We start from the raw sequence: 14,142 nt of genomic DNA, 5'->3' as shown, positions 1-14,142 counted from the left end.
ATGATAATATCAGGCTACTGTTATAGCAAAAACACCATGTAATTTCTTATGACAATTTAGGATGATTGTGCTGAAATGCTGCATTTTTTTCCTCATGCGGTGGCTGTGTTTGACTTCATCTTCTCTAAAATGAGATTAGTTAGGCTAGTTAGTCACCTTTCCTTACATCATTCAAGAAGATTGACATGAATATTCCCATGAAACGGATTGGGATAAATTGGTTAGTATGATTGCAGCATGGACATTTCACCTGTAAAACGTGAAGAATTATCCTTCACGATTGACTGTGATGATGTCATAATTTACAATAAAATGGGCGTAATTTGGTGTTTTAGGATCTGAAAAATAAAACAAATTCCTCTTACGGTATGTAAAGGCATAGGAAATAATGCAAGTTGGATGATGCATTGTATGTAACCTATATTCTAAAATGATTTTATACAATAAACTTCATGTTGGTACTAACTTTCATTCAGAAATTATGGCTTAATAATACAAAAGACCACCGGTTAAAATAAAGGTAAAGCAATTTCCATGTGTGGTCAGCTGATGATTCCAGCACCATTTTGTTTGGGAAAGCGTCATGGCAAAGCATGGGAACTCATCTTGATAAATCTACACACATTAGGCCTATAGCCTACCTGATGAGCTTCCCTGATGTTTTCCTGAACTTTCCAATACTTTTCCGATGCATTTCAGGTACTTAGCCTACTGACGTGAAAACACATTTGACACCTTTCCAATAGACTATTCAAGTCATTTGACATATTTTATTGTTTAAAAAGTTCATGAGGCCTACATCGTTTCAATAGCAATATAGTTGAAACCACTATTGGCTTCATTCATTTACTGAATCTATTCTCGTAATTTTATCCTAGGCTACATGCTGATAGATTATTTTAAGTATTATTGTAACAGTAGGCCTACCTACACAATAACCTCATATGGGGTTACTGACCACAATCGATTGAGTTAATGATAGTAAGTGTTGATACATTTATTTTGTCTTGGCGAGCACAGCACATGGAAGAAAACAGCGCTGCAGGAAGGGGTGCTGAAAGTGCTGCAGAAAAATTAAAATACATTTGTGTGACCCGAAACACTGGAGACCACTCGGAACCCATCTGTCCTCTTACTACGACATTCCCAAAGCCGGTTGTCAATCCGGATGGCCAGAACGATGAGCTCATCCAGAGTGTCAGGGTTGTACCGGGAAGCCAGTTCACCCTTGAACGTCACCGAGTCTGTTCAGAATGGCTGAGTGAAGTGCCTCTGTATTAAAGGTCGACCAATTAATCGGAATGGTCGATTAATTAGGGTCGATTTCAAGTTTTCATAACAATCGGAAATCGGTATTTTTGGACGCCGATTTCCAATTTTTTTTATTTTATTTTATTATTATTATTTTACACCTTTAATTAACTAGGCAAGTCAGTTAAGAACACATTCTTATTTTCAATGACGGTTAACTAGTCTAATGCTCTAACCACCTGCCTCTCATTGCACTCCACGAGGAGCCTGCCTGTTACGCGAATGCAGTAGAAGCCAAGGTAGGTTGCTAGCTAGCATTAAACTTATCTTATAAAAAACAATCAATCAATCAATCACTAGTTAACTACACATGGTTGATATTACTAGTTTATCTAGCGTGTCCTGCGTTGCATATAATCGATGCAACGCTGGGGGGTTATTTAACAAAAGTGCATTTGCGAAAAAAGCACAATCGTTGCACGACTAACCATAAACACTCATGCCTTAAAATCAATACACAGAAGTATATATTTTTAAAGCTGCATATTTAGCTAAAAGAAATCCAGGTTAGCAAGCAATATTAACCAGGTGAAATTGTGTCACTTATCTTGCGTTCAGTGCACGCAGAGTCAGTGTATATGCAAGTTTGGGCAGCCTGGCTCATTGCGAACTAATTTGCCAAACTTTTACGTCTATTATGACGTAACATTGAAGGTTGTACAATGTAACAAGAATATTTAGACTTAGGGATGCCACCCGTTAGATAAAATACCGAACGGTTCCGTATTTCACTGAAATAATAAACGTTTTGCTTTCGAAATGATAGTTTCCGGATTCAACCATATTAATGACCAAAGGCTCGTATTTCTGTGTGTTATATTATAATTAAGTCTATGATTTGATATTTGATAGAGCAGTCTGACTGAGCAATGGTAGACAGCAGCAGGCTCATAAGCATTTTCGTGTGTTTTGCCAGCAGCTCTTTGCAAGCACAGCGCTGTTTATGACTTAAAGCCTATCAGCCTAATGGCTGGTGTAACCGATGTGAAATGGCTAGCTAGTTAGCGGGGTACGCGCTAATAGTGTTTCAAACGTCACTCTCTCTGAGACTTGGAGTAGTTATTCCCCTTGCTCTGCAAGGGCCGCGGCTTTTGTGGAGTGAAGGGTAATGCTGCTTCAAGTGTGGCTGTTGTCAATGTGTTCCTGGTTCGAGCCCAGGTAGGGAGAGGAGAGGGACGGAAGCTATACTGTTACACTGGCAATACTAAAGTGCCTATAAGAACATCCAATTGTCAAAGGTATATGAAATACAAATGGTATAGAGTCCTATAATTCCTATAATAACTATAACCTAAAACTTCTTACCTGGGAATATTGAAGTCTCATGTTAAAAGGAACCACCAGCTTTCATATGTTCTCATGTTCTGAGCAAGGAACTCAAACGTTAGCTTTTTTACATGGCACATATTTCACTTTTACTTTCTTCTCCAACGCTTTGGTTTTGCATTATTTAAACCAAATGGAACATGTTTTAATATTTATTTGAGGCTAAATTGATTTTTATTGATGTATTAAGTTAAAATAAGTGTTTATTCAGTATTGTTGTAATTGTCATTATTACAAATAAAAGAAATTGGCAGATTAATCGGTATCGGCCTTTTTTGGTCCTCCAATAATCGGTATCGGCGTTGAAAAATCATAATCGGTCAACCTCTACTCTCTATTCCAACCGCTCTCAGCCGCGAGCGTCCGAAAGTCAATGGCGTAATCGGCTATGCTCCGGCTTCCCTGTTGAAGCAGTCTTTGAGCAGCGTTCCTCCACTGATGGGGTGATCAGAAACCCTATTCTCCTAGATGAAGCTTTGCCAATTAAAACAAATGTCTAATTGTTGCTCCCATATGGCAGTGGCCCAGGCCACAGCCCGTCCTGAGAGCAAGGAGATGCCACTCTGGAACGCTCGGTGGGAAACGATGCCTGCAGCTCGAAGACCAGAGAGCATTGGAACAGGAACCCACAACACCTCTCAGGATGCCCCGCAAAGCCCTCCGGTGCCGGGAGATGAGGCTCCCGTAGTGAGGAAGAAGCTGAGCTGGTAGGGAGTGGAGGATTAGGAACAGCCACAGGTGCAGCAGCCGTTGCTCCAGTCTGTCCTGTCTGCAGAGCGGACACAAGTTCATAAATCATCTGACAATGCAGCCGCGCCTCATGGTGGCCAATCACAGTTCCACGGTGGGTGAGAGCCGACTGTAAATGGAGTTCGGCATGTTCCTCAGATGACTGAGAAATCTCTGCTGGGTCCATTGTTGGCTTAGGTCTATTGTTACAATGATGCTTGTACAAACTCAAACCCAGTCACAGAGAAACACAGCAAGCAGAGGTAAGGGTAAATCCAGATCTCTACTTAAAGTCTTGACAAAAACAAGGCAACAGCACAAGAGTGCACTAAACAAAACAAGGCCTAAGCAAGGATCCAGGCCAACAGAGGAACCTAAAATAGCCAGGCAACCAGGTGAACAGAAGGGGGAAACAAACACAGGTGAAACCAAAAAGAAACAATCAGGGTAACCTGGAAACAAGAAACAAGGTAAGGGTGCCCGCCAGTGGTAACCTAAGGAAGCGCACTAAAAATAAAACAGAAAATGTAACAGATTGGACGCTGGGCATTCAGGATAGAGCGTTCAATCTTGGCTTCATCAGACCAGATAATGTTGTTTCTCATGGTCTGAGAGCCCTTTAGGTGCCTTTTAACAAATTCCTAGTAGGCTGTCATGTGCCGTTTACTGAGAAGTGGGCTCCGTCTGGCCACTCTACCATAAAGGCCTGCTTGGTGGAGTGCTACAGAGATGGTTGTCCTTCTGGAAGGTTCTCCCATCTCCACAGAGGAAGTCTGGAGCTGTCAGTGACCATCGGGTTCTTGGTCACCTCCCTGACCAAGATCCTCCTCCCCTGATTGCTCAGTTTGGCTGGGCGGCCAGCTCTAGGAAGAGTCTTGGTGGTTCCAATCTTCTTCCATTTAAGAATGATTGAGGGCACTGTATTCTTGGGACCTTCAATGCTGCAGACATTTTTTGGTACTCTTCCCCAGATCTGTGCCTCAACACAATCTTGTCTTGGAGCGCTATGAACAATTCCTTCGACCTCATGGCTTGCTTTATGCTCTGACATGCACTGTCAAATGTGGTACATTATATAGACAGGAGTGTGCCTTTCCAAATCTAGTCCAATCAATTGAATTTACCAAAGCTCGACTCAAATCAAGTTATAGAAAAATCTCAAGGATGATCAATGGAAACAGGATGTACCTGACCTCAATTTTGAGTCTCATAGCAAAGGGTCTGAATACTTATGTAAATCAGGTATCCGTTAATTTTGTATAAATTAGTAAACATTTCTACAAACCTGTTTTCGCTTTCTCATTATGGGGTATTGTGTGTGATGTGTGGGGGGAAAAATGAAATCAATTTTAGTATAAGGCTATAATGTAACAAAATGTGGAAAAAGGGAAGGGGTCTGAATACTTTCCAAACACACTGTATATCTAGCAATAAACATCTGCCATAAAAATACAGTGACTCAAAAATGACAGAAATTGCAACAACTTAGCAAGCTAGCTAGCATAAAAATGAGTGCATAAAATGCTGTACAATGACAAAATGTGGTCAGGAAACATAAGAAAACAAATATTATTCTCAACGTTCTTGCATTCATGCACAGTGAAGGACAAAACATAATAATAATGTTAGAAAACCAGAGATTCTCTGCACAGCCACTGATGGCAAGCTGAGCTTGGGTGTTAGGCTAATTAACACTGTGAGCCCATGCTAGCTGTGAAGTTGTCACTCTTAAAGGGACTGGCTGCAATTTAGCTGCAGGAACACCTCTTTATACTTCTATTGGTACATTTTTAAGCTGTGACCCAGTACATAGATGGATGGCAGGGGTGCTCCAGTACAGTGGATTGCAGAGCTGCTCCAGAACAGTAGATGGCGGTAATGCACCATGACGTTGGATGCCAACCACTGATAAACACCACAGAAGAAGAAGAGGCGGAGTTAACAAAGGTAGCTATAGCTAGTACATACCGGCAGAGTGTCCTTCACCCCTGACGGACAGGCATGTTTGACTTATTAACTACAAAAAGGTAAGACGTGTTTTTAATTCTGATGCTGCTCTGCATACATAAGCATGTTAGCTAGCTAGCTCAAGCTTATTAGCTAGCTAGCTCAAAGGACATTCAGCGTTACTCCACAGAAGCCGCTCCTCCTAGGTATAATTCCGATAATGCATGTAATAAGATGCCCAGCGCTTCAAGCCTCCTCAACCCTCTCTCGCTCTCTCTCTCGCTCTCTCCCACTCGCAAAATTTCAGTTGCATCTTACACCATGGGCTACACTTGATATCCATCACAACTGAAAACAACTAGCTTGCCTGCTCTATCCACACTGATTGTTGAAGTATTTTAATGAGCTAAATGTTAAAAAAAAAGTTTTCACAGGTTAAAAAGGAACAGAAAGGAACAATATGAACTGGTACTTTTTTGGGGTTCGAACCGGTTCAGAACTTTATTTTACTGGTCGAAACAACAGTGGAACGAATCCCCCCAAAACTGTGGTTCTATTCACAAAACGATTTTCGGTTCCAACCCCTGATAAAGACAAACGGCTTGCATAAATACAAATGTTATAATTGACACAGCGAAAAACAAGTAAACTAAAAGCTTAACATCTTCTCACCTATGTGAGAATGCTGTTCATCGACTACAGCTCAGCATTTAACACCATAGTACCCTCAAAACTCGTCATCAAGCTCGAGACCCTGGGTATCGACGCCACCCTGTGCAACTGGGTACTGGACTTCCTGACGGGCCACCCCCAGGTGGTGAGGGTAGGTAACAACATCTCCACCCCGCTGATCCTCAACACTGGGGCCCCACAAGGGTGCGTTCTAAGCCCTCTCCTGTACTCCCTGTTCACCCACAACTACGTGGCCATGCACGCCTCCAACTCAATCATCAAGTTTGCGGACGACACTACAGTGGTAGGCTTCATTACCAACAACGATGAGATGGCCTACAGGGAGGAGGTGAGGGCCCACGGAGTGTGGTGTCAGGAAAATAACCACACACTCAACGTCAACAAAACAAAGGAGATGATTGTGGACTTCAGGAAACAGCAGAGGGAGCACCCCCCTATCCACATCGACAGGACAGTAGTGGAGAGGGTAGTAAGTTTTAAATTCCTCGGCGTACACATCACGGACAAACAGAAATGGTCCACCCACACAGACAGCGTTGTGAAGAAGGCGCAGCAGCGCCTCTTCAACCTCAGGAGGCTGAAGAAATTTGGCTTGTCACCAAAAGCACTCACGAACTTCTACAGATGCACAATCGAGAGCATCCTGGCGGGCTGTATCACCGCCTGGTACGGCAACTGCTCTGCCCACAACCGTAAGGCTCTCCAGAGGGTAGTGAGGTCTGCACAACGCATCACCGGGGGCAAACTACCTGCCCTCCAGGACACCTACACCACCCGATGTCACAGGAAGGCCATAAAGATCATCAAGGACAACAACCACCCGAGCCACTGCCTGTTCTCCCCACTATCATCCAGAAGGCGAGGTCAGTACAGGTGCATCAAAGCAGGGACCGAGAGACTGAAAAACAGCTTCTATCTCAAGGCCATCAGACTGTTAAACAGCCACCACAAACATTGAGTGGCTGCTGCCAACATACTGACTCAACTCCAGCTCACCTTAATAATGGAAATTGATGGAAATTGATGTAAAAAATGTATCACTAGCCACTTTAAACAATGCCACTTCTTATAATGTTTACATACCCTACATTACTCATCTCATATGTATATGTATATACTGTACTCTATCATCTACTGCATCTTTATTTAATACATGTATCACTAGCCACTTTAAACTACCCACTTTGTTTACACACCCTACATTACTCATCTCATATGTATATACTGTACTCGATACCACCTACTGCATCTTTCCTTTGCCGTTCTGTACCATCACTCATTCATATATCTTTATGTACATATTGTTTATCCCTTTACACCTGTGTGTATAAGGTAGTAGTTGTGGGGAATTGTTAGGTTAGATTACTCATTGGTTATTACTGCATTGTCGGAACTAGAAGCACAAGCATTTCGCTACACACGCATTAACATCTGCTAACCATGTGTATGTGACAAATAACATTTGATTTTACAAGCAAAGCGTCAATACAGGATTAAGATTGAATCCTAATACACCGGCTCTGACGCTCGTTGGATGTGGCAGGGCTTGCAAACTATTATGGACTACAAAGGGAAACCCAGACGTGAGATGCCCAGTGACGCGAGCCTACCAGACTAGCTAAATGCCTTTGTATGCTTGCTTCGAGGCAAGCAACACTGAAGCATGCACGAGAGCACCAGATGTTCTGGATGATTGTGTGATAACGCTCTCAGTAGCCGATGTGAACAAAACCTTTAAACAGGTCAACATTCACAAAGCCGCAGGGCCAGACTGATTACCAGGGAGTGTACTCAAAGCATGCGCGGACCAACTCAAGTGTCTTCACTGACATTTTCAATGTCTTCCTGACCGAGTCTGTAATACCTACATGTTTCAAGCAGACCACCATAGTCCCTGTGCCTAAGGAAGCGAAGGTACCTGCCTAAATGATTACCGCCCAGCGGCACTCACGTCGGTAGCCATGAAGTGCTTTGAAAGGCTGGTCATGGCTCACATCAACAGCATCCTCCCAGACACCCTAGACCCACTCCAATTCGAATACCGCCCCAACAGATCCACAGATGACGCAATCTCAATCGTTCTCCAAACTGCCCTTTCTCACCTGGACAAAAGGAACACCTATGTGAGAATGCTGTTCATCGACTACAGTGCCCACGAAGCTCATCACTAAGCTAAGGACTCTGGGACTACATCTGCCACGCTGATCCTTAACACTGGGGCCCCTCAGGGGTGTGTGCCTAGTCCCCTCCTCTATTCCCTGTTCACCCACGACTGCGTGGCCAAACACTACTCCAACACCATCAAGTTTGCTGACGACACAGCCGTGGTTAGCCTGATCACCGACAATGATGAGACTGCCTTTAGGGAGGAGGTCAGAGAACGGGCAGTGTGGTGGCAGGACATCAACCTCTCCCTTAATGTGAGCAAGACAAAGGAGCAGCTAGCTAGCTGCAATCCGAGTGGCTATTCCTTGCTAAAGTCTCTGTCCTCCAGCTAATTTTTGGGCTACAATACCTCTCTTGCCAATTGCCTGGATCCTTTACTGCCGACACAGAGCCCCGCCGATCCATCACGACTGGTCTGCCGACATAATCGTCCGAGGTGGTTTCAACAGGCTATCCCGTTGCGACGTCACCGAAGGCCCATCTGCTATCCCCGGCCCGCTAGCTGTCTGAATCGCCATGTCTCCAGCTCGCCTACTGTGGTAGCGACAGCTGAATCAGCTCCTTCACTCACCTATTCCTACTCATTGGACCCTTTGATCACTCAGCTACACATGCCTGTCCCTAATGTCAATATGCCTTATCTATTGCTGTTTTGGTTAGTGATTGTCTTACTTCACTGTAGAGCCCCCAGCCCTGCCCAATATGCCTTAGATAGCTATTTTGTCCAACCCACATGCGGTGACCTCACCTGGCTTAACTGGTGCCTCTAGAGACAAAACCTCTCATCGTCATTCAATGCCTAGGTTTACCTCCACTGTACTCACATCCTACCATACACTTGTCTGTACATTATGCCTTGAATCTTTTCTTCCACACCCAGAAATCCGCTCCTTTTACTCTCTGTTCCGAACGCACCAGATGACCAGTTCTTATAGTCGTACCCTTATCCGACTCCTCCTCTGTTCCTCTGGTGATGTAGATGTTAACCCAGGCCTTGCAGCCCCCAGCACCACTGCCATTCCCAGGAGCTCTCATTTGTTGACCATATAAGCCTTGGTTTCATGCATGTTAATTTCAGAAGCCTCCTCCCTAAGTTTGTTTTATTCACTGCTTTAGCACGCTCCGCCAAACCTGATGTCCTAGCTGTGTCTGAATCCTGGCTTTGGAAGGCCACCAAAAATCCTGAAATCTCCATCCCCATCTACAACTTTTTTCGACAAGATAGAACTGCCAAAGGGGGCGGAGTTGCAATCTACTGCAGAGAGAGCCTGCAGAGTTCTGCCATACTATCCAGGTCTGTGCCCAAACAATTTGAGCTTCTACTTTTAAAAATGTACCTTTCCAAAAACAAGTCTCTCACCGTTGCAGCTTGTTATAGACCCTACCTCAGCCCCCAGCTGTGCCCTGGACACCATATGTGAATTGATTGCCCCCCATCTATCTTCAGAGTTCGTACTGTTAGGTGACATAAACTGGGATATGGTTAACACCCTGGCCATCATACAATCTAAGCTAGATGCCCTCAATCTCACACAAATCATCAAGGAACCTTCCAGGTACAAACCTAAATCCGTGACCATGGGAACCTCATAGATATCATCCTGACCAACTTGCCCTCTAAATACACCTCTGCTGTCTTCAACCAGGATCGCCGTGATCACTGCCTCATTGCCTGCGTCGGCAATGGGTCTGCGGTCAAACGACCACACCTCATCACTGTCAAAAGCTCACTAAAAAACTTCCGGCCTGGCCCAGGTATCCTGGAAGGATATTGACCTCATCCCGTCAGTATAGGATGCCTGGTTAATCTTTAAAGGTGCTTTCCTCAACATCTCAACTAAACATTCCCCATTCAAAAATGTAGAACAGACATAGCCCTTGGTTCACCCCAGACTTGACTGCCCCTGACCAGCACGATTACATCCTGTGGCATTCTGCATTAGCATCGAATAGCCCCCGCGATATTACACTTTTTAGGGAAGTCAGGAACCAATATACACACACAGTCAGTTAGGAAAGCTAAGGCTAGCTTTCTGAGTAAAATTTGCATCCTGTAGCACTAATTCCAATAGGTTCCGGGACACTGTAGTCCATGGAGAATAAGAGCACCTCCTCCCAGTTGCCCAATGCACTGAGGATAGGAAAAATCTACAATAATCGATAATTTCAATAAGCAGTTTTCAATGGCTGGCCATGCTTCCCACCTGGCTACCCCTACCCCGGCCAACAGCTTTGCACCCCCTGCAGCAACTTGCCCACCCCACCCCCTCTCCTTCACCCAAATCCAGACTGCTGATTTTCTGAAAGAGCTGCAAAATCTGGATCCCTACAAATCAGCTGGGCTAGACAATCTGAACCCTCTTTCTAAAATTATCAGTCGAAATTGTTGCAACCCCTATTACTAGCCTGTTCAACTGCTCTTTCATATCGTCTGAGATCCCTAAAGATTGGAAAGCTGCCGCGACCATCCCCTTCTTCAAAGGGGGAGACACTCGAGAGCCAGACTGCTACAGACCTATATCTATCCTACCCTTGCCTTTCTGAAATCTTCGAAAGCTAAGTTAACAAACAGATCAATGACCATTTCGAATCCCACCGTACCTTCTCCGCTATGCAATCTGGTTTCTGAGCTGGTCATGGGTGCACCTCAGCCATGCTCAAGATCCTAAATGATATCATAACCACAATTGATAAAAGATGGTACTGTGCAGCCGTCTTCATCGACCTGGCCAAGGCTCTTGACTCTGTCAATCACCGCATTCTTATAGGCCGACTCAATAGCCTTGGATTAATAATGACTGCCTCACCTGGTTTACCGACTACTTCTCAGATAGAGTTCAGTTTGTCAAATTGGAGGGCCTGTTGTCCGGACCTCTGGCGGTCTCTATGGGGGTGCCACAGGGTTAATTTCTCGGGCCGACTCTTTTCTCTGTGTATATATCAATGATGTCGCTCTTGCTGCTGGTGATTCTCTGATCCACCTCTACACAAACAACGGCATTCTGTATACATCTGGCCCTTCTTTAGACACTGTGTTAACAAACCTCCAAATGAGCTTCAATGCCAATTGACACTCCTTCCGTGGTCTCCAAATGCTTTTAAATGCTAGTAAAACTAAATGCAGCTCTTCAACATATTGCTGCCCGCACCCGCCCGCCCGACGAGCATCACTACTCTGGACGGTTCTGAATTAGAATATGTGGACAACCACAAATACCTAGGTGTCTGGTTAGACTGTAAACTCTCCTTCCAGACTCACATTAAGCATCTCCAATCCAAAATTAAATCTGGAATCTGCATCCTATTTTGCAACAAAGCCTCCCTCACTCATGCTGCCAAACATACCCTCGTATCCTACCTATCGTTGATTTCGGCAATTTAATTGATGAAATAGCCTCCAACACTCTACTCAGCAAACTGGATGTAGTCTATCAAAGTGCCATCCGTTATTTTCCCCAAAGCGAAATATACTACCCACCGCTTCGACCTGTATGCTCTCGTTGGCTGGCCCTCGTTACATATTCATCGCCAAACCCACTGGCTCCAGGTCATCGATAAGTATTTGTTAGGTAAAGCTCCGCCTTATCTCAGCTCACTGGTCACCATAGCAGCACCCATCTGAAGCACTCGCTCCAGCAGGTATACAGTGGGGCAAAAACGTATTTAGTCAGCCACCAATTGTGCAAGTTCTCCCACTTAAAAAGAAGAGAGGCCTGTAATTTTCTTCATAGGTAACCTTCAACTATGACCGAAAAAAATGAGGGAAAAAAATTCAGAAAATCACATTGTAGGATTTTAAATGAATTTATTTGCAAATTATGGTGGAAAATAAGTATTTGTTCAACAACAATAGTTTATCTCAATACTTTGTTAAATACCCTTTGTTGGAAATGACAGAGGTCAAACGTTGTCTGTAAGTCTTCACAAGGTTTTCGAACACTGTTAGTGGTATTTTGTCCCATTCCTCCATGCAGATCTCCTCTAGAGCAGTGATGTTTTGGGGCTGTTGCTGGGCAACACTGACTTTCAACTCCCTCCAATGATTTTCTATGGTGTTGAGATCTGGAAACGGGCTAGGCCACTCCAGGACCTTGAAATGCTTCTTACGAAGCCACTCCTTCGTTGCCCGGGCGGTGTGTTTGGGATCATTGTCATGCTGAAAGACCGAGCCACGTTTCATCTTCAATGCCCTTGCTGATGGAAGGAGGTTTTCACTCAAAACCTCACGATACATGGCCCCATTCATTCATTTTCTTTACACGGATCAGTCGTCCTGGTCCCTTTGCAGAAAAACAGCCCCAAAGCATGATGTTTCCATCCCCATGCTTCACAGTAGGTATGGTGTTCTTTGGATGCAACTCAGCATTCTTTGTCCTCCAAACACGACGAGTTGAGTTTTTACCAAAAAGTTCTATTTGGGTTTCATCTGACCATATGACATTCTCCCAATCTTCTTCTGGATCATCCAAATGCTCTCTAGCAAACTTCAGACGGGCCTGGACATGTACTGGCTTAAGCAGGGGGACACGTCTGGCACTGCAGGATTTGAGTCCCTGGCGGCATAGTGTGTTACTGATGCTAGGCTTTGTTACTTTGGTCCCCGCTCTCAGCATGTCATTCACTAGGTCCCCCCGTGTGGTTCTGGGATTTTTGCTCACCATTCTTGTGATCATTTTGACCCCACGGGGTGAGATCTTGCGTGGAGCCCCAGATTGAGGGAGATTCAGTGGTCTTGTATGTCTTCCATTTCCTAATAATTGCTCCCACAGTTGATTTCTTAAAACCAAGCTGCTTACCTATTGCAGATTCAGTCTTCCCAGCCTGGTGCATGTCTACAATTTTGTTTCTGGTGTCCTTTGACAGCTCTTTGGTCTTGGCCATAGTGGAGTTTGGAGTGTGACTGTTTGAGGTTGTGGAATGCGTGAGTTCCAAATATCTCTAACGGTCGCCCCAGCGTGAGTTTTTTTATGCACGTGATGTTAGAATGTTCTCTCCATTCCAGAATGTGATTGATACGTAACAGTACATTTTATCCGCGCTGCCCTCAAACTAAAGCACGCACCCTGTTTATATTTATAGGTTGTTTTAACTTCAATTTCAAATGATTTTCAAACAAGTTTTTATTTTCTAAAAACAGTTTGAATTTAGGTGTGTTCCGCCTCCTCATTCATTCACATAAAAATAGTCATTTTTACTTTTGCGGATAATTACATTTTTGGGACATTTCTGACACGGACAAAATTCCCCAAGCACTTCCCAATTGTTTGTGCAGTTCACGTCTGCAGACATTTGCTTATCTCCCGTCAGAACAGGATCTGCACACGTGTTCACATTTTCTATTCCACATTTCTATTGTAGCGTACTGTATGTATGGAGCATAATATATTTGTGTATATTCTTTATCACCGCGGACACGTGAGGTAACGTTACTCATTTTATAACCTTTATGGTGTTATAGTCAATCGTGCTTATGTAGCCACATTCTTCTATTAGCTCTGTAAAACAATGCTAAATGCGTCAGAGAAGTATTATCTTGTGTTGCATTTTGAAGCTACCATGGCCTTATGACTCTCAAGTGGTGCAGCGGTCAAAGGCACAGCACATCAGTACTAGAGGTGTCACTACAGACTCCCTGGTTCAAATCCAGGCTGCGTTTCCATCAAAGTAAGTGCCTTATTACGTTATAATAGTTATAATAATAGTTTCCGTATGCCGTTTCTGCTGTAGCTGTAGATCATAATATATTCCTTATAACTGCGGACACGTGAGGTAACGTTACACATTTTATAACCTTTATGGTGTTATTGTCAATCATGCTTACCTAGCTACATTATTCTATTAGCTCTGTAAAACAATGCTAGTTGCGTCAGAAAACTATTAGCTTGTGTTGTATTTTGAAGCTACCCTGGCCTTATGACTCCCAAGTGGCGCAGCGGTATACTGGTTCAAATCCAGGCTGTATCACAACTG

Source organism: Oncorhynchus tshawytscha, linkage group LG05, assembly GCF_018296145.1.
Source record: "Oncorhynchus tshawytscha isolate Ot180627B linkage group LG05, Otsh_v2.0, whole genome shotgun sequence".
Taxonomy (NCBI): Eukaryota; Metazoa; Chordata; class Actinopteri; order Salmoniformes; family Salmonidae; genus Oncorhynchus; species Oncorhynchus tshawytscha.
This window is presented reverse-complemented; position numbering follows the sequence as displayed.